The sequence below is a fragment of the Centruroides vittatus genome, unplaced genomic scaffold (assembly GCF_030686945.1).
Source record: "Centruroides vittatus isolate TY-2023 unplaced genomic scaffold, ASM3068694v2 contig_7, whole genome shotgun sequence".
In the NCBI taxonomy this organism is placed as follows: domain Eukaryota; kingdom Metazoa; phylum Arthropoda; class Arachnida; order Scorpiones; family Buthidae; genus Centruroides; species Centruroides vittatus.
Window position 1 is genome coordinate 1,764,069 of NW_027122442.1, and position 26,183 is coordinate 1,790,251.

The 26,183-nt window shown below is 29.0% G+C and overlaps 1 protein-coding gene across 2 annotated transcripts in view; it reads left to right on the top strand.

Moving 5' to 3' along the window:
* The first annotated feature begins 2,704 nt into the window (after positions 1–2,704).
* Positions 2,705–26,183, top strand: part of LOC136980461 (uncharacterized) — a 55,689-nt gene continuing 32,210 nt past the window's right edge. For both annotated transcript variants that reach the window (XR_010881562.1, XM_067276570.1), the window contains exons 1-2: positions 2,705–2,788; positions 11,861–11,970. The gene's annotated coding sequence lies outside the window, so the exon portion shown is untranslated. The remainder of the gene's footprint in view (positions 2,789–11,860; positions 11,971–26,183) is intronic.

A 26,183-nucleotide genomic window follows, 5' to 3' on the forward strand; every position in this document is an offset into this window, starting at 1 on the left:
ATTTATTATTTTTTTAGTAAGCGTTTTCTGACATTATATAGGCTATTGCAGGGCGATCATCGTATATCAATTAAAATTTTATGCATCTTATTGTTTCTGCGACATTGCATTCAGGCAATATCTCAGGATCTACCAGAATGTAGACAAATTATTCATGACATTGAATTATTGCTATTAAAATTTCTATTCGATACATTTTTCTATGAGAAAAATCAAATAACTGCAGAAAATTTGCATAAACTCGTTCTAGTATTAAGTCTGAAACTGAAATACAGTAGAATCTGCTTCCTGTAATCATTTTGAGAATGGTTTATATCGATAAAATTAGTCGATTAACTGTGGTAAGTAAAAAGTACAATTATAAAGATTACTCTTATTGACTCGGATATTAAAAGGATTTGGATTTGAATTGAGACTCCAAGGCTTAAACTCCAAGGCTTCGTTTTACACGTAATATTCTGCAACGCATTAATTTGTTTTAAAAAAAGAATAAAATGAAAGAAAGTGCGGTTTGTTTAGCTAATCTCTCAACATCACAACACATCAAGGTATATAGAGATAACAATACATAAGGCAACAGAGGCAACGCATAAGCAATCTACCAAGGAGAGGACTTTCTATGGGAAACTGTCCTCTATTTAGATGTTAGGCAGTGAAGAAAACGCAGTTCTCGTTTGTCTGAGGGAACCCACGACCAACTAGTGTTTAGTGGTTTTATTCTCCACTCGATCACTGGTAGGTTGACATTAAGAGTAAGCACTTGGGAGGAGGACGGACGAACTGACGAACCGTCAAGGTCACTAACTCAAATCCTAAATTATTGAACCTGCACTTGCTCCATTTATTAACAGAAATCGCATTTTTTGGGGGGAAGTACTGTTATTTATGTCCATTTCCTTTATTACTTGCAAAAAAAAAAAACAATGCAAACGTGACTTTTAATTTCTGTAGTGCAAATTATATAATTTACAGCATCCTCATCTAATAATAGGCAATTCACTACCACTAATTTTTCTTGAATTATTCATACACGGTATATATAAAAGACCGGGTCTGAATACTTTCCATTTTTCTTCTGCTCTAAATTCCGCTTGATTCTCCACTGAAATACGTCACACCGACACCATCCTATTTCCTCCGTTCGCCAACCGTGCGCTTATCTTATAAGGATATTAAAATAATTTTTTTAAATATTGAATATTTGTTAACTAAATTTATTATTGTAAAATTCATTCAGAATTTAATCAAAATAAGAAATTCCAGTGATTAAGCTAATGTAGTACTTCTAGTAGTGATTGAAATATTTAACGGGGTCGGTATTGACTCCTGGGGTCAACGAAAGTTTGAGGGGTTCGATAAGACTTTGCAAATATAAAAATTATATTTAAAAGTATTAAAAATTTTACACAATTTTTTGCTCTCAAGTAAAAATGTAGGAAGATGGATTTATGTAGGAGGCTGTTGCATATATATTTATACATAATATTGTATAATATGTAAATTGAAGGGAGGCCGATAGAAATATTTTTTTAAAAGGGGGGTCGATACACGAAAAAGATTGGAACCCTTGTTTAAAGCTTTACTTAATATTGCGCGTTATCAGCCACATGTTGAAACCGATAGAATGGAATGACAGTTTAAAAATGACCGTTTAGCTGAAGATATAATGATAATTGTGAGGCTCCGATAACCGATGTTCTAATTAAAACAAGTTATTTTTAGTTTTATAAGTGTATCTTATTTGTATGCTTCGGGGCCTGCTAATCTTTACAACTACAATAAGCGGATTCAACTGTACTTAGCACCTAACATTTATTATTAGCGCAATTACTTCTAGCGTTAGGAAGAATATTGATTTAAATGAATAAAAACATATTTCGATTAGTTTAAAACAGTAAGAAATTGTAAATAAATTTCAAATTTGTTAGTGTTGTATATATTACAACACTAACAAATCCCAGTTGTATAAATGACGAGACAAAAAAATACGATACTTTTATATGACCTTCTGTGAGCCTTTCTGCTACCTCAAGGTTAAACTCCAAGGCTTCGTTTTACACGTAATATTCTGCAACGCATTAATTTGTTAAAAAAAAAAGAATAAAATGAAAGAAAGTGCGGTTTGTTTAGCTAATTTATAAAATAATATACAAAAAGTTGAATCTCGGATAATTTTAATCTGAATTACCGGTAAATAAATAAAAATATTTACTGTACACATATTTAATTATTTAAATATGTAATATTAATATAACATTAAATTTATAAAATGAACAAAATTTCATTTAGAAATATATATATATTTTTAGTAAAAAAACATAGATTTTGTGGGCGAGTCGAGGAAGGTTTCGTTGACCTCGTTTTTCTCTCCCTTCGCTCTCTCTTATCTTTTCAATCTAGAAACATTCTCGGCATTAAACGACAAAAGAAAAATTCAAAAAAAAAAAAAAAAAAAAATGTTAAAATATACACGAGTAGCTTAAATAAAATCTTACACCCACAAAGTTACTCACTTCCTATTATGATGCTGTTAAATACGCTACGCCCAGTTAAGTAATAATAATAATAAAACTATTAAATTGTCCCTTCTATTTAAAAATCGAAGTGTCTATTACGCGAGTAACAAAGTAATAATTAACTTTTAGTGTTTTATGTCATTTAAAAATGCGTTTAGAGTGTTGCCATTTTTACTCACCAGAGGGTAGGAAGGTCTAAAAGTTGAATAGAAGTGAGAGTGGATGCTGATAATTACAACAAAAAATAATTGTTTTGTTTACGTAAACACTCCGTAAGTTAAAATTTCAAATATTTCTCGAATCGATAATTGAAATAAGATTGCCGGTGTTAACTGTTAGTTGATACAAGAATACATGTTATAGGATACGTTAATTCGAGATTTATTATCAGCTGAATTTAAATAACTTGGTGTATTAAACTTTGAATCTCGATTAAATTACTATAAATATTATAAACGTCACATACACTTAATGTTTTGTAGATTGGCATACAGAAACTAAATGCTGTATATAAATAATCATTTATCTTGATTCTTTTATAGTTTAAATACATTCATCTATCATTGGTCATTGATTTTTTGATAAACCCATAAAGATATGCAGTTATATTCTATTAATGTGATTGTGTTATGAATAGTTACTTGTGTATATTTAAATATATAAAGAAGAAATTGAAATGGTAAATAATGCTTAAAATTCTACTTTTTATTTATATACAAAGTCAACAAAAACAGTTTAGAATAAGTTATGGATAAATGTAGTTTGTCGTAAAACGTGTTCTACGCAAATAGAAAACCATCTCCGCAAATCGGACTCTTCGGTAATAAGTTCTGTTATTAAATTTGAAATCGTGTCTTCCTATATACTTTGTTTCCTCGGCACGCAAAATGCATATCGACTGACGAATAAGCAATGTAAAAGACTGCCTTGTGTTGTTTCCTTGGCAATTGAAAACTTCGATTGCCAAGGAAATAAAGTCCTTTTGGTAGTAACATTTTAATGAAATACAAATGTTTTCGACCTCCATGTCGAGTTTAAAAAAATGCAAGTTCTATAATGGAATGTATCAAATAGCAGAATTCAAACTTGTCGTTAAAATTTGAATAGGTTATAAAACTCTGCTAATAAAATTTGTAGTGAGATAGGAATTTCTACTGTATACTATTTCTCGGGTCTTTAAATAAAATTATAAATATCCGATGCAATCAAAAATATAACAAAAATGTATTAGCCGATTTTTATTATTAGAATCTAAATTGCTTGTTTTAATTATTTAATTTAAAAATTGAAAATGTCATTTATTGTTAAAATTAATAAAATGTTGACTATAAATATTTTATTTATTTTTTTTATGTTCTTGATATGTTTTAATGTATGAATTGTTTTGAAAATAATTAATTAGTCAATGTCATCCATTTAGATAATTCCAAAAACAAATTTGTTCATAAGGAAAATTTATATTCAATTTTGAAAAATTTCATTAAAAACTTGTAAAAAATTCTTTAAGTGATGTGATTGTTAGAAAAAAAAATATTATTAAAAATTAAGCTAAAGCTATAATAAACAATCTGTAAATAAATTAGCAGTCACAACTGATTTGTCTGGGTTTAAAATGTCTATAAATAATATGTGAAATCTGTATAAATAATCTTAAACAAATCTAACTTGTAAATAAAGGTTTTCCTTTATCAAACTGATAAGATACAAGTGATGGGTTAAATGTTTTTCTCAGCTCTTACTTATATTTATTGTAAATAATCCAGAAACTTATTAACTTTATTAATATTAATTCAAACTTATTTAAAAATTTGTGAAAATCTACAAAATTTTTATGAAATTATAATACAAAGTTATTGTTTTTAAAAATTACTTTGCTTGTTACTGTATGATATGAAATCAGAACTTGTAGACAGATTTCTAACAATTAGTTTGTCGCAATGAATTTTTCTTGTTCAAAATTAAACCCTTAAAATTTAATATTATTATAATTCTACTTTATATTAGTCCATATCTGTTATAATTGCAGAATATGCAATTGTATTTATTTTCTATAGACTTGGTGAAATGCATATAAAAATATAAATATATCTAGTTAATATTTCTTCTTTAAAAATTTTCTATATTAAGTTTCTGTTAGTAAGTCTTCTATTTAGTAGAAAAATTATATACAATTGTTATTTATAATTATAAAATTTTTGAAAGATTGTTTAAATGTTTATTTTTTCACAAAATTTTCTATTAGCTGATACAAAAATCTTTACTGTTATTATACTGAGATAGTTTGAGATAAACTCTTAAACTGATATGACAAATGGGATTGATATACTTTTTTATATATGTAAAGCTATACACCAACCTAAGCCGAATATAATCGGGTGAGAAATGGCTATAATACTAGTAATTTAATAGACAATTTGTATATATTACAAATATATATATATTACACTCGATTATATTCGGCTTTGGTTGGTGTATAGCTTTACATGTATCGGGTGTAGTAAAGATGTTTGATTATTTATATATGTAAAGTAGATAATTTTAAAAATATTGATAATTATGAAATATTGATATTGATGATAATAAATCAAAGCTTATTAAATGTTTTTATTGTTATTACTATTATTATGAAAATTGAGTAAGAGTTTTGTTTAAAACATTTAGATGCTAATTTTTTTTGTTTATTTTTTTATTTTATATTACATATTAATTTGAAGATTTTGTTAACACTAGCAATGATGATCAAGTTCCATATAATCATATTTGATTATAGAAGCCGTCTTCCTGATTACATTCAGATTGCTCAAAGTATAGTCATGTTTTCTGTTTCAGTTGTATTAACTCGTAATCTAGTTTGTATTCAAATATAGAATTTCAATAAAAATTGAAAATCTGCATAGAAATTATGTATTATTTTACATAGTTTAAGTTTGAAATTTGAAATTACAATACATTTTTAAAGATTATGTATTTTGATATAAATAATTCCTATTTCTTCATATTGATAATTTTTCAATGTTAAATTACGTAATGTAATATTTAAGGTTACGGGCATTAACTGTGATTAATGTCTTTATAAGATGTTGAAAGTATTTGAAAAATTAATAACCTTTTTCCTTCTGAAATTTATGATTTATTTGTTTAATGTAAATGCATATCTGAAATTATTTTATTTACATAAAATATAAATTTTTGGTCTTATAATGCAGTGATAATTCATTTACAGTAGAAACTCCATTAACCAGTGTTTGATTTCTAGGAATTCAGTCAACCTTGGTATTTAAAGTCATTTAAAAAATGAAATTCTTACAAGATGAAAAATATAGTCATTACAGGTTAGTTTCACAGACCAAGAATATATAATCTTTTCCCTCTTCCAGTTTTAGATCTATTATGTTACCAACTACACTCCAGGACCTCCGTCTGATCATCATTTCCAGATCAATTAATTTAGAAGATACTTGTTTGTTTGTTAAGTTACAGCAACACAACACTTGGGTGATCTGCCTAGAGAGGATACGTTCCGGGAGGTCTTTTTAAGGGTAACCGGCTCCTATTCAGGCATTACAGACATGGAGAAAACCTGGAAAACTCCACATAGCCAGTCTGTCCTGGCAAGGTGCAAACCCATGACAGAACTCTCACTGTTCAGGGAATGGAACTGCTTGACCACTGGTGGGCCTATTTAGAAGATACAATCATACTGGTCACTCATTGCACTGATTGAGGTTGACTTCATGCCCAGAGCACTCAGTCATCTTAAAAGCTTAATACTAATCATAATATATATATATCATATAGTAAATTAAATCAAATTATAAATTAATAGTCAAATGATAGCTTCAGATTCATTATCAAACTATAACTTGGTTAATTAAATATATCAATTTTATGTAAATTGGACTTAAGGTAAGCTACCACTTGTCTGTAGACTAAATTATGGGTTATAGTTTAATAACAAATATGATGTTAACATTTGAATATTAATATATAATTTGAGTTTAGTTTACTATATGATTTTGTGGTTAGACTGCCAGTTTGTACTAATATTAATAATTAAATAAATTTAGAATAAATTAATTAAATATCTACTAATGTGGGGTAGATAATGTGCTTATTGTCACTGGTGTGATAAAGTCCTTATCACACCAGTGACAATAAGCACAAACACTCCGATATCAATGTAGTACATTTAATAAACAAAAGAGGTGTACATTAAAAATCGATTACATAAGTATGAGTAATTAACATGAATAACGAAAATGCATTTCGGACTATTGGAGATAGTCCCTTATCAGCTGGTATTAATATAAATAGGCTATAATATTAAAATTGTACAAGACAAACAGATGGCTATAAAGATATGATCAATGAACATTAAATGGGTGCAGAGTAGACAGGCATAAGGTGACTTCATAATGTTACAACGTAGCTTGACGTGAAGGTTACACAACAGTAGGAAGATGAAGTTTGAAGGTGGCATTTCTACAAGGTGCAGAGCGATTATGAAGGAGGTGTGGTATAGGCAACATCTGGAGGTTGGCCATTAAGAAGTTAGTTACCACTTGTTCTGCAGATGTTGCTTGTGCCACAACCATCTTCATAACCACTCTGCACCCTGTAGTAATGCCACCTTCAAACTCCATCTTCCTATGCAACCTTCAAATTATATATACATGCACTGTTGTGGCATGTATATATAATTTGTTTTGTATAACATTATCCCATACTGTTAATCTATTATTCTACTAACTTTTAAAACTGTTTGTATTAGTAACCTTTACATCAAGCTACATTGTAACATTATGAAGCCACCTTATGCCTGTCTATTCTGCACCCATTTAATGTTTACTGATCATACCTGTATAGCAGTCTGTTTGTCTTGTACAATTTTAATATTATAGCCTATTTATATTAATACCAACTGATGAGGGACTATCTTCAATAGTCCGAAATGCATTTTCGTTATTCATGTTAATTACTCATACTTATGTAATTGACTTTTAATGTACACCTCTTTTGTTTCATTAAATGTATTACATTGATACCCGAGTGTTTGTGCTTATTATCACTGCTGTGATAAGTCCTTATTATTATCTACCCCACATTAGTAGATACCGTATTTACTCACATATAAGACAAGGTTTTTATTCATTTATCACAGCTTCAAAATCTTAGGTTGACCTATATGCACGAACGAAAGATTCTTTGCGTTTTTTCAAATAATTTTTGTGAACTATGTATTTGCATTTTTTACTGAATGCTTACCCTCTTGTATTTAAAAACAAGTATTTTATCTTGGTTGTTTGAATCCTTCTTATATATTATCAGGAATAAAGATGAATAGCAATAGAAAAAGCAAAGCTTTTGAATTGAATTCCAGATTGAAATTCCAAAATCACACTGGAGTCCAATATAAGTTTTAATCCATTCCCACGTGAAAACAGATGATTATTCGGAAATCAGAATTCAGGGAAACTTGTAAGTGTAATCGACGGAGAGTGGATTCGACTGTTAAGAATTGGCAAAACAAAAGGTTCCTGATTGTCCAGCTTTACGTGAACAAATTATGTAAAATGCTACTCATTGTTCTTTATTATGACAAATTATGGTTTCAATTTTACAAGATTTTTCCTTAAAGTTTGAAATGCTAGTAATTTTTGTGGGACAATGTGTACATTTACGTTCATTTGGTGTTTTACTTGTGATTAAAGAAAATAAAATTAGAATTGTATTAATAAAACTAATTTTCTTTATTTTGATCTTTAAAGTCGCACCTCGTCCTATATATGAGGTTGTCTTATATTCAAATAAATACGGTATTTAATTAATTTAATTATACCAAGGGCTAAAAGAATTTCTTTGTAATAAATTTAGAATACTCTGGAGGAAACGCTCAACCCAGAGCAGGATTTGAACCCACAACTTATGCTTATCATGCAGATGTAGGAATAAGTACATTATCTAGACCTCAGTTCAATTTGTGCTTTCAAATCTTAATTTGAGATGTAACCATATCTCTCAAACTAAAAACTAATAATTAACAGCACTCTGTGACTGTTATTAGTTGTTAGTTAGCCAAAATATAGCTCAGATAATCCAGTTTTTTAATGATTTGATTAGCTTCTCTGTTTTTTCTTCAAACTGTTGTCTTTTTCCTTCTAATTAATACATTGTTTCAAAATTTTTAACAGTAGAATTGTTAAGATTTTGAAGAAATATCCTAATTATAAAGAAATGAAATAACAATCTGAAGAAGAAACAAAGAACTTTAAGAATATTTTATGACAAGTTGATATAATTATGATCCCTATAGGTTATAGCATAAGTTTGTGGATTTTATAACAATGAAATAATAACATTTAATTTACACTACACTAAATTAAATTATTTATTTATATAGTTTGAAAGTTAATATAAACAAGATGATCAGGAAATATTAGATATAATTATTAACTCTATTATTTCTTGATTAGCTTGTTTACATGCAAGATAACATGTAACATACAAATATTTGTATCAGGTAACATTTTAATTGTTATATATGTATATACTCATTTTTATGCATTTGTTGTCAGGTAATGCAATTAAATCAATAACCATGTTACTTGTGTATGAAATGTCTTTTGGATTATTTAAATATATAAGTACAGTGATATTCTGTCAACTCTGCATTCAGTATGCCAACAAATCCGATAAGCCAGCATGTTGAGCTTATTGTTGGGGAAGGTTATTGGTGCACTAGGTAGGTCCAGAATTAAGATTTTCATGTAGAAGAGTCCAAAACATGTCGTTTTTGGAAAGAAGTGTAGTTTCTCCTTTTAGAAATGACAAATGCTAAGATGACATGATGCGGTCTTAGGTAAAACCTAAGTGCATGATTTTTTTAAAAGACTTTCCAAAGACATTATTACAAGTGTTTGAAGTGAGATGCAGAAATATTTAGTACACTTGGAATCAATAATTATCATGGAAAAAGCTACAGTACAATACTGTTCATGTACTTTGACAATTAGAATACATCTGTATTTATACAAAATAAAAGTGTACAATGTACGAAGTAAGAATGGTGTGTTCTTATTTCATACATACTAAGGGTAGGAATAGCCTGGAAATATTGAAATGGCATGTTAAACGACCATAAAAAGTAGATTTGTACACTTTTACATGCAAAAATATATAAAATTGTGTCTGGGGATTGAAAAAATTGGAAACTTCCATCGTCTGATAACGCATCATATTTGATAACCTGGTACCATGTCAATCCCAAGGATGCAGGTTAACAGAATGTCACTGTACAGAGTATTTTAAATGAATTGATACCTATTATTATTTTATTCTAAGTTATAGGATTTGTGGGATAATGTAAATTTTTCCTCCTGTCATTGTACAGAACAGTTTGAAAATCTGGATTTCTTTGAAAACATATATAGGAGAAACTAAAAGAAAATTAAAAATAAGATTAAGTGAACATATCAGAGCAATCAAAGGAAACTATGCAAATTCAGCAGTAGCTGACCATTGTAATACAGAAGGTTGTGCAATTGATCTAAATATGGTAAAAATCAGGAAAAAGGAAAAAAACAATTATAAAAGACAACTGTATGAGCATTTAAATATAATTAGGCAAACTAATAAAATGAATAACAACAATGGTAGAGAGATCCACCAATTATGGTTAAGCATTATAAAAAGAGGGGAGGAAGAGATATAAAAGTGATAGGAACGTATTAGAATAGAAATTAAGTAGAAACGAATAAATAAAAAGAAGTAAGTTAATTGAAATAATAATATTTTAGACAATAATTAAATTTATCGTTTAAACTGATTTTAATGTATAAAAATTAGGAATGTATAAAATTGTATGGTTGCTGTGGATCGTGAGTTTAAGTGGAAATTTAGAGAAGATCGGAAATACAAAAATTGTAAGAATTTTTAAATTTATTGTCGGTAAATGTTTTAACTAATTTTAGTTATAATTGTACCAAGAAATGTGTTTATTGTTAATTGTGGAAAGTATCGTTTAAAGGCCTGCTGAGGAGGGATGAACAAGTCTGAAACACATGTTTAAAGTGTATGTGTTCAGGTGAACTAAATAAAGAACATTATTTTTGATATGTAAGACTAAATATCTGCATCCATAATTTCCAATATAATAAGTCCTGTTAATATATAGAAAGTACTAGTATACAAAATAAATTTTAAATAGAGTTAAAAAGGACACAAAGGCATAATAATTAATTGAACTTATAACCCCTTTCATCACCTGATATATGAGTCAGCTTCTGTTAAATCAGATATAAAAAGGGGCTGAATGCAGACCTTGGAGTGGACGTGGACAGAGGACACAGGATCCAGGATCCACAGGGTTCCACCATATTCCTCAACGATCACCTCTGGCTCGACTCCGTCATACCCTCCAACAGTCCACCTCTGACTCAGCTTGATCAGCAGGTGTCTACAGATTCACTGCATAATCTAGGAGCTATGAATGTCAAGAGGTATTAATTTGGATTGAAATGGTTCTTGTAAACACTCTCTCTCCTAGTTTAGGTTAGACTAGTAGTTTTGATACATTAGACGAGTAGACCCAAACAGTGATGCTCCGATGCTCTTGCATCGAATAGAATTGTCGGTTTTACCATATTTACTGTTTTCGTTGTATTCTGTGTATAGTTTAGAAATGTATTAATTTTATCCGTTTATTAAAAATGTGTTATAGTGTTGATGATAAGCCTATTTCCTTTGAGTACAGACACCTTGTCAACTTGCTCGCAGCCTCCCCACTCCACAATTTACCCTCCTACAGCCATTCTCTGACAAGAGTCGCTCCATAAGTGAGGTCTAGCCCACAGCTAACCCCCTCGGTTCTCACAACAGTAATATTTTCTACATTTGCATTTAAACATTAAAATTAAAATTTACAGTAAATAAAAAAAAATTGTTTTTACCAATTGCTTGTTTAAGTAAACAGAAAGGAATTTATATACAATTTAAAATACAAAACAAAGAAAGGAATAAATTTTAAATAAATTGTACTTTTGTAAATATTTTTTACTAAAAAATAATAATTTGTTCATAATATTGAAGGCATTAAAAACTACAAAATGATTAAAAAAAAATGTGTGATAAATTTATTTAAAAAAATTAATTCCTAGGATACATATAATTTTGATTTGTGAAATATAATCTAATAATTCTATGTACAGTTCTGTTTGTATGATATTCTAATAATAATAAATTTTAATTTGAATGCTCCACAATAAGTTATTTTTTCCAAGAATATAATTTAGTTGCTACACAAATACTGTTAACCCAAATGAATTTACTTTTTAATTTGTTTTCAGGTTTTCTGTTCCCCAAGATAATGACTGCTTGGAATGGAAAAATCAATAAAAAGTAATTGATTATAACCAGTGACATTTAAATATAATATAAATGAAGATATTTTAAAAAGGTAAATTTAAATTTTAAGACTATTTTTACAAATTGTTTGCAAAGTATTAAATTATTTATTTCTATACTTATAGTTGTACTAAAAGTAAGTAAATGAATATCATCATAATTTGTCTGTCATTCTCAATTTGATCTTTATATCAATTATCAGTCAAATAAAAAATATACTGTATATGTACAGTCAACTCACCATTAATATGAATTGCTATGGGAACAGTAACTAGTTCCCTTTATCGAAAATTCATATTAACAATTTTCAGGATGAAGGTTAACATTGTATGATTTAGCGTTAAGGATTAATATTCAATCAAAATCTTTAAATTATAATATTTTAAGTTAATTTACTAAATAAAGTTAAAATTAAATTTATATACAAAAATAAATTAATGATTTTCAAATAAAACAAAATGAAGAGACAGTATTTGCCATTTAAGTGTGGAGCAGTGTGGTTAAACAAAACAAAACTAAAATAAATCCATGATTTTTTTTCTGTTGAAGATTGATTGAAAAAGTAGAAAATATTTTTTGGTACCAAGAGTAAAAAAGAAGTCAAATTTAGCACAAAGTGGTCAAACCTGGTATCACTGTGTGCACCCTCTGATATTCTTATAAAATTTTTATTTGATTTTTTTGCATGAAAATTAATGTTGTGACAATGGCATTTTGCCAGGGCAACAGCAAAATTTGCATTAATGCAAGAATTTGCTTTATCGGTGTTGGTTTTGAGGCAAGTCAATTGTGTGTGTGTGTGCGTTATTACAAAGTGAAATTCGCGTCGTGGCTTTCATGATATTTAACCACTATGCATTGCAGTGATTAAGAAAAGCCATAACACGTTCTGAACATTAGCTGATGCAACCATGATATAGGGTGATATGACATATGGTGGTTTGTAACTTTAAAATATGGGTTCTAGCCTTGAAGCATTTTTGTTTACAACTTTTAATGCCGAACAACATTAGTTCTGTAAGTTTTCCTAGAAATTTAATTTTCATACTTAAAAAAATTTCAAAGAAAAATGTATGGAGAAAAATATAGTGATACCTCGGTTTTGTTACCTCGGTGATACGAGTTCTGTTTACCTTAGTAAACAGAACTCGAAAGTACTGTATAAGTGTTAAGGAGTATGTGAAGAACTTAAGGTATTGAAAAACGGTTTTTTAAAAGTGTTTCTTCTTTTTTCTGCTTGCGTTAGTTTTGTTAATATATAAATTTTGTTTTATAGCACTGAAGAGGGGTCAGAAAAAATAATACTGATCCAAAATGCATTTGTAAAAAGGCAATAAAGGAGTTTTTTGGAACCTGTTAAGCTGTGAGGCAGTCTACTGTCAATATTTTTCAGATTAAAGAGACTATTACTAGATCAACATATATATAGTTTATATATTATAAATTATGTTTATAATAAATTGCTAGATAATATGATATTGAGCTACTTATTTCTAATCAAGATATGATGCACGTTATCTTATAAATGTTTCACCTAAATTTTTCATATTAAATTAAATCCCATTTTATCTATTTAATATAGTTTTTGATAAACGAGATTGAAAATCTATAATTTTTCCATAAAAATTCCTAATTTAGTTTATCTGAAAATTCAGAAATGTTTTTGCTTGTTAGTTCTTTGACCTATAATATTCAAGTGAATATGATCTTTAAAAAGTGAGATGGTATTTTCATCTGCTTGCAAGGATGAAAATTTTTTTCAACTGATTGGCATTTTATATTCTAAAAGAAATAATATACGAAATTATTTAAAATTTTATTATTATTATTATTGTAATAGGTGTACATAATTATAAAGAGTTACAATAAAATGAGATTAGAAGATACATTTTTGATAATCTGAAACCGTGTCATTATTATTTTTCATTACTCAAACACTATGTATTGTGATTAATTGATCACTTGGCATTTTTTCATCACTTTATTTATCACTTGAAAAAATGCCAAGTGATTGATTAATCACACTACATGGTGTTTGAGTAACAAGATACATTTTTGTAATTATAGGTACAATATTAATTTTTTTCAGTTACAATGAATATAATTAGAAATTACATACATTATTTTCTAACATTTTAGTACATTTATGAAATCCTTTATAATTTTGCTCAGATGTGTTTAGAAAAAATTTTTTTACAAATGTGGAAGGGGGGATTTTTTCAAATAAGAGGGCTATTTTTTAAATAAGGTCCGCTTGTGAATGAGAATGATGCTCAATTGCAGCAGTGTGCATGAGCATCTGCTTTCAGCATGCTTTGTGCGTGTTTAGATGCCATTTTCAGTCGTATTGTCTGTCTGTGTGCTGAGCTGTAAAAGTTTATAATGTTTAAAAAAATTGAGTCGCCCGCCGACTGTAAGATACAATCTGTTATTCGACTTTAGCACGAAAGATCATGGTAACTGTCTTTTGGGAAGGAAAGGGACTTTGTTAGTGGATTTTATGCCAAGAGGCACAACAATCAATTCTGATGCTTATTGTGTGACCTTGAGAAAACTCCGTTGTGCCATACAAGACAAGCGGTGTGGCCTAATGTCTTCTGGTGGCAGATTTCTTTGAAGTCAGAATTTTAAAAATTTTTGAGTGGTATGACAAATGTGTGACAAAAATGGAAATTATGTAGAAAAGTAGATAAAAGTATTTAGAATATGGGAAAAAATATATTTTAACGATATTTACAGTATTTTTCTTCTTATCATAAAACGGACCTTATTTAAAAAATACCCTTCGTATTATTTGTGCAATTGCACCTCTAGCTTTTATAACAACATTCATTTGTTTTTTACTAATTTGTTTTTTACAATTGTACATTGACTACAGAGGAAAGATTGAAGTCTTAATGTTAATTACTCTAACATTTATTAAAATATTATTTTTAAAAGATAATGAAGACTTCATTTTTTTTTTTATTACAATTAAAGCAATCACATTTTATAAAATTTTTATTACACAATGTTGTTATTATTTTATTATTTATTTAAAAAATTTACATTCATATTTAATTCTCTGGTAATTTTAATGATGTTGCTTTATTGCAAGGTTGTTTTATAATTATAACACTTACATGTTGTGGCATTACAGTAGTAGTCTTGGAGAACGAACTCATCCAGCTTCATTCTCCAAGACTCTACTCCTGTAACGCCACAACACTGTGTTATAATTATATATTAAACGTTAGTGTGAAGTGGAAACGTATTATATCAAACTTGTGTAAGTTTTTGAAGTTTTTTCTTTTACCTAATATTAAATATCCATATTGAGATGATGATGATGATATCAATTTATCTGTAAGAATTAAAAATAAAAAGTATGATGACCGAATGATATTACATCTATTGCTTTATCTAAATATATTTTTTATCTAAAAATGGATAAAGGATTTTTTTTTTACTTAAAAACTGATAACTATTAATAAATTTAAAATAGTCTAATGTAAATGTAAATTTTTGTGTATTTACAGGAATAATATGAATTTTTGAAAATAGTTTTGACGGTATACTTTTTAAAATTAAAAGTAATCATAATCTGAAAAATTGTTTAATACAGTGGGTGATTGGTTAACGAACAAATCGGATAAAAAACACTTTTGTGAAAGATTTTTTATGTTTGAACAACGAACACATATTCAGATAACCAACACCTCACATAACAAATACAAGAAGCAATGTAAAATAATGAATACCGATTGGTCTTTCCTTGTCTTCAGGCAACAATTCAAAATTTTTTGGAGTGTGAGAGACATCGACATCGACGCTTGACCCGGTATATTTTAGTCAGATAGTATTCCTTCGAACTTTGAAACTCTCCCTTGTAATTCCAGCTTTTTACGATTTTTCTACAGAAACAATTTTAAGTTAAAATTTATTTATATAAATTGGATAAATTAATTTTTTTTCGTGTCTAAATACATGAATCATTAAACTGTTATTTTTTGTAAAGATGGAATATTTACAGGAAATTTTAATGAAAATATTTTAAATAATTTTTATATGAATAAATTGAATTTTTATTGTTAATATTCAGATATATATATATATATATGCAATTATACAATATAGAAAAGAATAATTATCTTTACATCTAATGTTAAATAAACAATGTTTATTAATTAAATATTTTGGAAGAATATTACTACCACATCCACCAGTTTCATTTTTATATATTCCTAAATGAACATCAATGAATATAATATTTTTAATTATCCATTTATACTCATTTATATATATAAATGAGGATGCTTGTTTGTTCGCTATACATACCTAGGCCATTCAGCCAATTGCTACAAAACTCGACAGTTATGTTCAAATACTTTTAACTTAGATCATGTCGTACATCCCAAATTATCAATTGAATTTCTATATATCAATTAATTTCTGTCTACATTTAATTGCTGGCTTTACACATAGTGCCATCTGTTGGAAAAAATTCAACAAATTCTGGCGGTCTGATGGGGATGACTTTTAGTTCTCAATCAAAGAAGGCCTCAGGGGTGGCCAACCTTTGTGTACATAAGATCTACTTTTTATCGTAAAAATGTGTTGCGATCGACTTGTTGTCGTAGGCATAGTCTAAGTGGCGAGAGGGGTGTGAAATACATACTATGTTTATACACTGTGCTTCAGTACGAGGTGCACTCCTGCGAGCTATGGGTAGATAAGGAAAATATATGTTCAAAACTATTTTTTATTTTTTAAATCACTTATTAAGTTTTCAAGATATAGGCTCATAAAAAAAATAAATTTTCAGACCCAACTTTTGATATTTGCAGTTACAAGTTCATTTCGTACAGGCGGCACTTAAAAAAATCGATTTTCGACACTTTCAAGATAGATTTTTATTAACTTAAAATATAATTTAATCTTTTTTATCAATTACAATATATAAATTGTGGTACTATTTGTTCGTAAACTTGAAAAAGTTGTTATAAAACTGCACAGTACGGCTGATAATTTGATTATAAGATTTTACTTTCGCGATTTTTTTTTTTTTTTTTTTTTGGGCAAGGAAAATTTATCATGGAAGAATGATATAAGACTTTTAGACTTATTTTTTGCTAATCTATCAATAGCTCGGAGGAGTACTCTTTGTACTAAAACACCCTGTATATCTACCTACGTAAAAAACGTAATTATTTAACGGGCCAAAATACTCACGTCCGGGGGAATTAAAACAACATGAGTAATTATTAACAATATTTATTAATTTAAATTAGCTACTGATGAAGACAGATTTAGAATTTATTTTATTACGTTACATTAATGGGAGGACTGAGTTTGCACATCTCTTACCAAGGAAACATAATTAAGTGTATATCCTGACAAAGATAATAATGATTCTTCAGTATGGAAATCAGTCCGGACAGAATGTTTAGTCTTCGTTAACTTTAAGTATGAAAATGCCAATTCACACAGGTATGTAGTTCCGAAACAGGAATAAATATATTTGCTACATTTGGTGATACTGGGATATTTTTCTCAATTGACGTATTTCCAAAAATCTAAAAATATAGATGTCTGTTGCCGAAAACGCTCACTTATCAAGTAAATAGATAGGTAAGAAAAGCCATAATTTAATTTAAAACATAAAGAACAGGTACTTACATTTTAAACAAATGAAAAATTGAAACTCAACGTTGTCACCGTGGATAAACAATATTGATTAATAATAATAATATTGTTAATACTAAAGAAAAGAAGCTACCGCATGACAGTATCAAATATTCAAGCTAAATGGCTGTGTTTTCTACGAGTCCAGTCATAACTGCATGCATATTGTTGCTTTTGCGCGTTACGTTCACGCGTTGCGTTCAGTTACAAAGTGTAACACATTAAGTCAAGACATCGCGAGCGATCGACCAAAATTGGCATCGCGATCGACTTGTTGGCCCCCCCCTGGTATACAACACTGTGAAAGGTTTTTAGTCTGTGTCTCTGTGTTTCAACAAAATAATTAACTAAATATAATTCTTACAAAAAAAGAATATAATTTTAAAAAATATATATAATAATCACTGAATTACTGTGACAAATATAGTGCAAAATAGATGCACCATTATGCCTTTACTGCAACAGTTAACACATAGCATTTGCTTGCATGGAATGTAGTAGTGTTTTGCCCTGTACATCATATTCTTCCTGTTAGGAATAGAGTCATGCTGGTTATGTATCTAACTCTGTTCAAGGGAAATTTCTGAATTGAAATAACATGATTTGTCGTACAAATTGGAAGTTCATTTATAGTTAATCTGGACCTCCTGTCCCTATGCTTTCCACATCTGGTCTCAACTTTCATCTATCTAACTCCTTTCTTGCGATTAAGGAAGGACAGACAGGGGATGACAGCTGGAATTTATAGGTCTTTAATTTTTTTCAAATTGCAGTCCAATAATTTTTCTATAAATGCAATATTTATGAGGACATACTTCCCACATTGTTTATATAATCTGTTACCAAAATTTAAACACTTCACTATCACATAAAAGGAATTATTTTATCATTTCTTACAAGATTTTTTTATTTAAATAAGTTTTGTATGAAGTCTTTGAGATGTTAAAGTTAGCAACTTTGATCACCTGCTAACACAATCTGTCTAACACAGATCACTTTTCAAATATTATTAATATTTGAAGACCAGTATTAATTAGTCCTTGAGCATCCTTTCTTCTGGGAGGAGGTCAACGACTACTTTAGTTGAATTACTTCATTTCCCTTCCCCAATTGTCCCTTCTTTCTATCACCAGTGGTATGGTGGCATTTGAATAGAAAAATTGGATAATGCAAAGTTACTGGTGAGCACAAAATATGATTCAAGTGGTTTTCAAGGAGCCAAGTTTAAATATTTTGTTTGTTTTTTGTAAAATTTGATTTGTTGGCAGATTACCGTTTGATATTTGGTTGTGGAAGGCACAGTTTCTTAGAATTTACATTAGAAAAAATTTCAATTGGTGCCTACTTAACCAATGAAATTGTGCCATTTTGTACCATCTGAGTATCACAATAAATGTGACAATAGTAGGTTGAAATAACCTAACTCTTTATATGATTTTTGTTTTAATGGTTGTTATATTATAGTATTCGATTTATATAACTACAAAGTTTATTTTACATAAGGGTTTATCACACTGAGTGATGAATCTAATATATTTAATTCAATTTATGAGCTCTGTTACGGCTTTTCATTTCCGCTAGACTTATTACACCATCATTCAGAAACAGGACAAGCTTTAGAAAATCACATTTTATTTCCTAGAGTATGCATTCTGGACTTCGAGTCCCTTATCGGCTCTTTGTGATGTAACTGTTTAGGAAATAATGCATACAAGTTAACATAGAATTTTGCACTGTAAATTTTTTAACTTGTGTGGTTACGAGAAGCACTGAAATGGTGATGATTGATAAAATACAGATGACAATTATTAATTTACAGGTATTTGCTATTACAATAGTACAATGTTAATGATTTACAAAAACAATATATATAACATAGACGTAAAAGTTGTGAACTTACATTAGATATGACATACAATACATAAAGTAGTATTAGCAGTGACAGGCAAACAATATACATAATAATGTGAGATAGACCACTTGATTTTGCACAAATTTAAGAAAATTATTAAGCCTAATTCTCCATTGCAATAGTTAAGAAAACATTGCACAGAAAACAGATTGAATGACAACCTTTTTTATCAACAACCAGTCAAGAATTATAACAATCAAGGGTTAAATTAAACAATCCAGTGTAAAAAAGGAGAAAGTCCACTGTCCACTTGTAAATAGAAGGAAGGGTACAAGTTTCAGACCAAATATGGTCATGACAGCTGCAAGTGACATTATAGCATCATCAATAGAGATCCCTGACCTCACACCCGCAGATTCATCACCAAATGGTTGATCACCTGATCATTTTCCCAGGCTAAATCAGATAAAAGGGAGGCGAGAACTCGAGTCGGAGTGGACCAGCCTGGACAGCAATATACCAGAGAGCATCTCCAGCCTCCCTGTTTCAGTGGGCATTTTTCAAACACCATTGCCAGTTCGACATATCCCAAGATGCCATATGGAACAGATGCCTTCCAAGGCTCCCTCCTCCCATTATCATAGATGATGGCTCAAATTGCCTTATAAGAAAGGAAGACATTGATTACGGCTCAACCTCCACAAAGACAGAGAACATCATCTCTCGTGGAGGTATTTCTGTAAACTCTCTCTCTCAGCATGGATAGAGCCCGAACAGAGCATGTAGATATTTAGTCGTGTCACTTTAGGTGTGTATTCCATATTTCTGTATACTCTTAGATTTAGACATTTATATTGAACTTATATTTTTATTTGTTAACCTGGGTACCTGTCTCTATCAAACCGAATACCAAAGTTTTCCTATAGAGTCAAAACTCATAAAGACCCTGTTTCATACAGATCTTTAGTAGACATAAAAAGCTATATATTTTATAATCTTGAATTGGTTTTAAAGGGGAAATTAAATGCTTTAAAAAAATATCATCATAGTATACAAAGCACTGATAGTTTCATGCAAAAATTAAGAACTGTAACATTTAAACCAAGTTATAGACTAGCCTCCCTGGACATATGCAACATGTCTGTCGATAAAACATAACAGAATTTTAGAAACATTGAAAATGCATAACTGTAACCAATGGATTATAGACATGATAATCCTTGTGTTAGAAAATAACTACTTTATTAGCAATGATAAGTTCTATAGGCAAAATGATGGCATCCCAATGGGTTCAGTAATAGGTACCATTCTAGCTGAACTTAGCATGTCCAACATTGATAAGGAAGTCACTAACATTATGGGCATTATAGATCTATAACACTATGTGGATGACTACTTCATAGTATACGATAATATTATTATACATTCTATGAGAAATAAAAAGACATAGTCGTTTCCAAAAAACTTTTGGTAGATCACCATTTATTTCCTTAAATGTTCCATTAGAATAAAAACTTCAGGACGACCCGACCTTTCTTTGTAGGCTTCACAGCCGCCCAGGAAACAATTCTTTAAAACAGGAAAAAATCCAATTAAATTTATAAAAATTTTCAAAAAACATAATTGAATTTTTTCCTGTTTTAAAGAATTGTTTCCTGGGTGGCTGTGAAGCCTACAAAGAAAGGTCGGGTCGTCCTGAAGTTTTTATTCTAATGGAACATTTTAAGGAAATAAATGGTGATCTACCAAAAGTTTTTTGGAAATGACTACGTCTTTTTATTTCTCATAGAATAATTTTCATCCAGCGAAATTTTAAAATTATTATACATGCAGATCGAATTCTAGAACTTGTTAATAAAATGGACACAAATATAAAATTTGATTTAGAACCTGAAAATAACTGCCAGTTACCTTTTTTTAGACATTTTTGTCACTAGACTTAACAACAAAACCACTTTTAAAAAATACAAAAAACCATGCACTGTAGACAGTGTCATGCTGCTTGGGTTGTGCGATTGATGGCATAGTTGCCAGCTCGTGTATGGGGACGTTGTCTCCCAATACGCCTCATTACACTTGTGAAGTACCCAGTTACATCAAGAAAAACATTTTTTACATGTACATTGACAAAATCATACACTGCACCACTAATGAAACTGATAAAACAACTGAAATACAAGATGTAATAAAAATGTTTTTAATGAATGGTTACAGCAAATGCATAATCAACAACTGGATCAATAATAGGGAAACTAATAAATACAAACAAGAAAGCAACAACACCCCCACTTATAAATTTTTTAAAATCCTGTACGAACAAAATATTTTTGAAATAATCAAATTTAAATTAAACAAATATGGTATAATTTTAGTGCCCGAAAAAATTCCTAGTTTAAATAGGAAGATAAATGCTCATGACAATGATGATAATATATGAGACCAGAGAAATGTAATTTACAAAATTTGATTGTAGCTGCACTGTACCTAAATTTTACATAGGTGAAGCTGGCAGAGGTTTGAAGGTTCGGTTTAAAGAACACATATCCGTGATTAAAAATAATAATAGTAGTTCAGCTGTTGCAGTTCATTGTAACAGTGAAGGTTGCAAATTATTAAGGGCGCTGTAAAAATTGTTAAAAAAGAATCTAATACACAAAACAGGAGATGATATGAACATTTAGAAATACTAAAAAACAAAGATAAAATTATGAATAATAATAATGGTCAAAAATTACATGAAACATGGTATCCATATTTGACCAAGAAGGGGCACAAGGGAGGAAGAGAGTGTGTTTAAATAAAAAGGAAAATGGCAGCAAATTTCTTGTTATTTTTGTGAATCATTTTCATCGTGTTACAATTCTACTATAAATAAGTTTATAGTCTTACTATTTTAACTGTGAACAGCTTTTTTACTTCATTATTCTATTTTATTGTTTTAATGGTAAAATATGCAATATAACAGTTTTAAATGTTATGGTTACAACAGTGTACGTTATTATGTATATTGTTTGCCCCCTCTCTGCTAATACTACTTTATGTATCGTATCGTCATATCTAATGTAAGTTTACAACTTTTATGTCTATGTTATATATATAGTTTCTGTAAATCATTAACATTCTACTATTGTTACCTGTAAATACTTGTAAATTAATAATTGTCATCTGTATTTTATCAATCGTCACCATTTCTGTGGATATTATTACAATTTTATTCTCTGTAATCCAAAAATTATTGGTAGACCAATCTCACAGCAATATCATTGGCAAATTGAACACACCGAATGTACTGTACACCGAATACCATGATTGTAAGTTCTTTCCTTTTTTAAACTTGTTGTTATACATTGATGTCGTGTTTTAAAAAACTTTTTTGGTTTAACACTGAAGAGGGGTTGGAATACATTAGACCAACCCGAAATGTATATGATGTAATTCTAAATAAAATCAATTTGCCAATGATATTGCTGTGAGATTGGTCTACCAATAATTTTTGGATTACAGAGACTAAAATCGTAATAATATCTACATATACAGCAAAACATTTATATTAAACCATTTCTGTGCTTCTCATAACCATGTAATGGTGCAAAATTTTATGTTAACTTGTATGGATGTATGTATGTTTACCTTTTCTTAACATTCTGTTTTGTACTGAAATGAAAGTCACATTCTAAAATTAAGTTTATTATTATTGTATTATTTAAATATGAAAATATTAACATAAAATACTTACCTTTGCAAGATATGTTTCTTAAATGTTCTTATAGAAGAAGATTGTTGAATGAGCTGATACCGAAGCTACTGCTTATATATACACAATTACTATGATCTTGACTTAAAAACAAATTATATATAGCACCAAAAACAAATTAATAAGTACTATATCCTTGAATGACTCACTTTTCTTAGAAATACACTGAAAAACAAGTTAAATGAAAACTTTTATATAAGGAAGTCAGGCGTGGCACCAAAAAAACATCCTTTGAATTTTAGTATAAATAAGAGAGTTAATTCTGAGCAATCATAATCAAAGAAAAGATGATGATGAACAGTAAGTGTATACTTATTATTTATAATTTTTAAAAAATTTAATTTTGATTTTATGAATAAAATGTTGTATTAATGTGAAAGAAATTAAACATTATAAAAAAAGGCATTTGATGCTACAGAAGAATATTTGAATGAACAATTACTTTTGATCTTATGAATAAGATGTCTTTCAAATTATAGTGATCCTGCTCTAATACTTGAAAATATTAGATGTAATATTTAATTTTGTTCTAATCTTAAATATCAAAAAGTATCTACTCCAAGTGGAGAGAAAGCAATTGCTAAATTTTATTCTTGTAAAAAATCATTTTCTAATCTCATTTATTGTAACACACTATAATTATGTATACTTATTACAATAATAATAAAATTTTAAATAATTTTGTATATTTTTTCTTTTAGAATATAAAGACATGCCAATCAGTTGGAAAAAATTGTCATCCTTGCAAGCAGATGAAAATACCATCTCACTTTTTAAAGATCATATTCACTTGAATATTATAGGTCAAAGAACTAACAAGCAAAAACATTTCTGAATTTTCAGATAAACTAAATTAGGAATTTTTGTGGAAAAATTATAGATTTTCAATCTCGTTTATCAAATACTATATTAAATAGGTAAAATGGGGTTTAAGTTACCAATATCGAAATATTAGTTGAAACATTCATAAGATAATGTGCATCATACCTTGATAAGTAGCTCAATACCGTATTATCTTGGTCAATTTATTAAACATTACATACATAACTTAAATATTAACAATAGTTTTGAAATTATAACAATTAAATAATGACACTTTATGTAAATTACAAGACTTTCTAGATTGGAACCTAATTTTGAGATACCAAAAACTAGATGGAAGGTTCATAGATGATTTTCAAAATAATAAGCACTCATATAATTGAAAACAAGACTAGACAAGAAGCATATCACATAAAAATGAACTTTCTTGGTGTTATATTTTAAAATATCAAAAAGTGGTTTGATACACTTTGGAGTACATTTTATGTTTACTTATAAGAAATATAAATTTAAAATTTTAGCAAGGTTGAGGCCGAAGTTTTAAATGCGAAAACGTGTACGTCAGACATTCAGTGCCGCTTTCCTGTAGGCCTAGAAGTTTGGCAATGGCATTTGGAATGTCGAGCATGATTCCACTGACTTTCCAAACACCATTGTCAAACTTCTTTTCTAGACTTACAGGAAAGCGGCACTGAACGTCCAACATACACATTTTCGTGTTTAAAACTTTGGCCTTAACCTCGCTTTTAAGTTCTTCTTTATTAGTTTGTGCTCTTTCATCAACCAGAATTTTCAACTTTGCCCATAAATTTTCAATAGGGTTTAAATCTGGACTATTTTCAGACCAGGATAATGTTTTAATGCCTGTCTACTTAAAAACTCTTTAATTCATTTGGCTCAATGACGTGGCATTATCATCCTGAAAAACATCAGCGCTATCAAAGTGATCTTCAATTGTTGAATCAGAAACAGTCCTAAAATTTCCTCATACATTTCTGCTGTTTCAGTCTCATTAAGAATACATATATTTCCATATATAATAGCTAACATGCAGTCCCAAATCATTAAACTTGTTGGAAACTTAGTGTTCCTGTTCAGACAATCTTCCTTAAATTTCTCATCTGCACATTTCTAAATGAATTTTCTCACATCACCACCACATCCAATGCATGTATGATTCTCATCTGAAAATATAGCATTTTTCCAGCTGTCTACAGTCCAATTTTTATGCTGTCTTATCCATTTTAAATGATTAGTTTTTTTATTTGTTGGTCAGAAAGGGTTTTGTTTTGGCTTTGTAAATGAAAATCCCATGTCATTCACTCTATTTCTTTACAAACATTTGCTTTATTTTTTTCCATTCTGCATTTAATTGTTTAGAAGACATTTTTCAATTTTTTTAAACATAATTTTTTCAATAGATGATCTCAAGACCTTACTGGTTTTTTAAGATAACCACTTCTGACATAATTTTTACATCTCGTGTCTTTAAACTTTTTCCAAGTGTAATTTACCATTCCTAATGACACACCAACATACATTGCAACTTCTCTTTGGTTTCTTTTCATCTTGTAACAGATTATAATTTGTTTTCTTACATTATTAATAAATTCTTTGATTGGGACCATTGTTTAAGCAAAGATAGATAAAATATCACTGTTTACTTAGAAAATGATGTACCTCTTAAAGCTAACTGTTTCTTACATTCATATTAGAATACTCAAATGTGTGAATTTAGAACAATGTTCAAAAACTTTTTTCCAATACTGCTTTATGTAAAATTTTTTTTGGGGGGAAATTGTTTAGTTTATTTGTCTGAAATTAAAATGATAAACACTTAATAACCCAATGAATAAAACCTATATTTTTGTTTTGAACATTACATTTTTATTTTCTTGTAAAATGAGTTCAAACTAAACAATTTTATTTTCTTATATCATGTTCAAATACATTTTGCCAGGGGTTGTATGTAGACTGTCAGGTTTGCCTTCTCATATCCCCTCCAACCAATACCTCATTCAAATCAGAATAACCTAGATGGCAGACAATTTGGTAAAATGACTATCCTGGTTTCTCAGCCTGATGATGTAGTCTTTTTCAAACTCCATCATTTATGTGTACCGAACCGTTTCATGCAGAAATGCTTGGCATTCAAAGACCTCCAAACAATTCT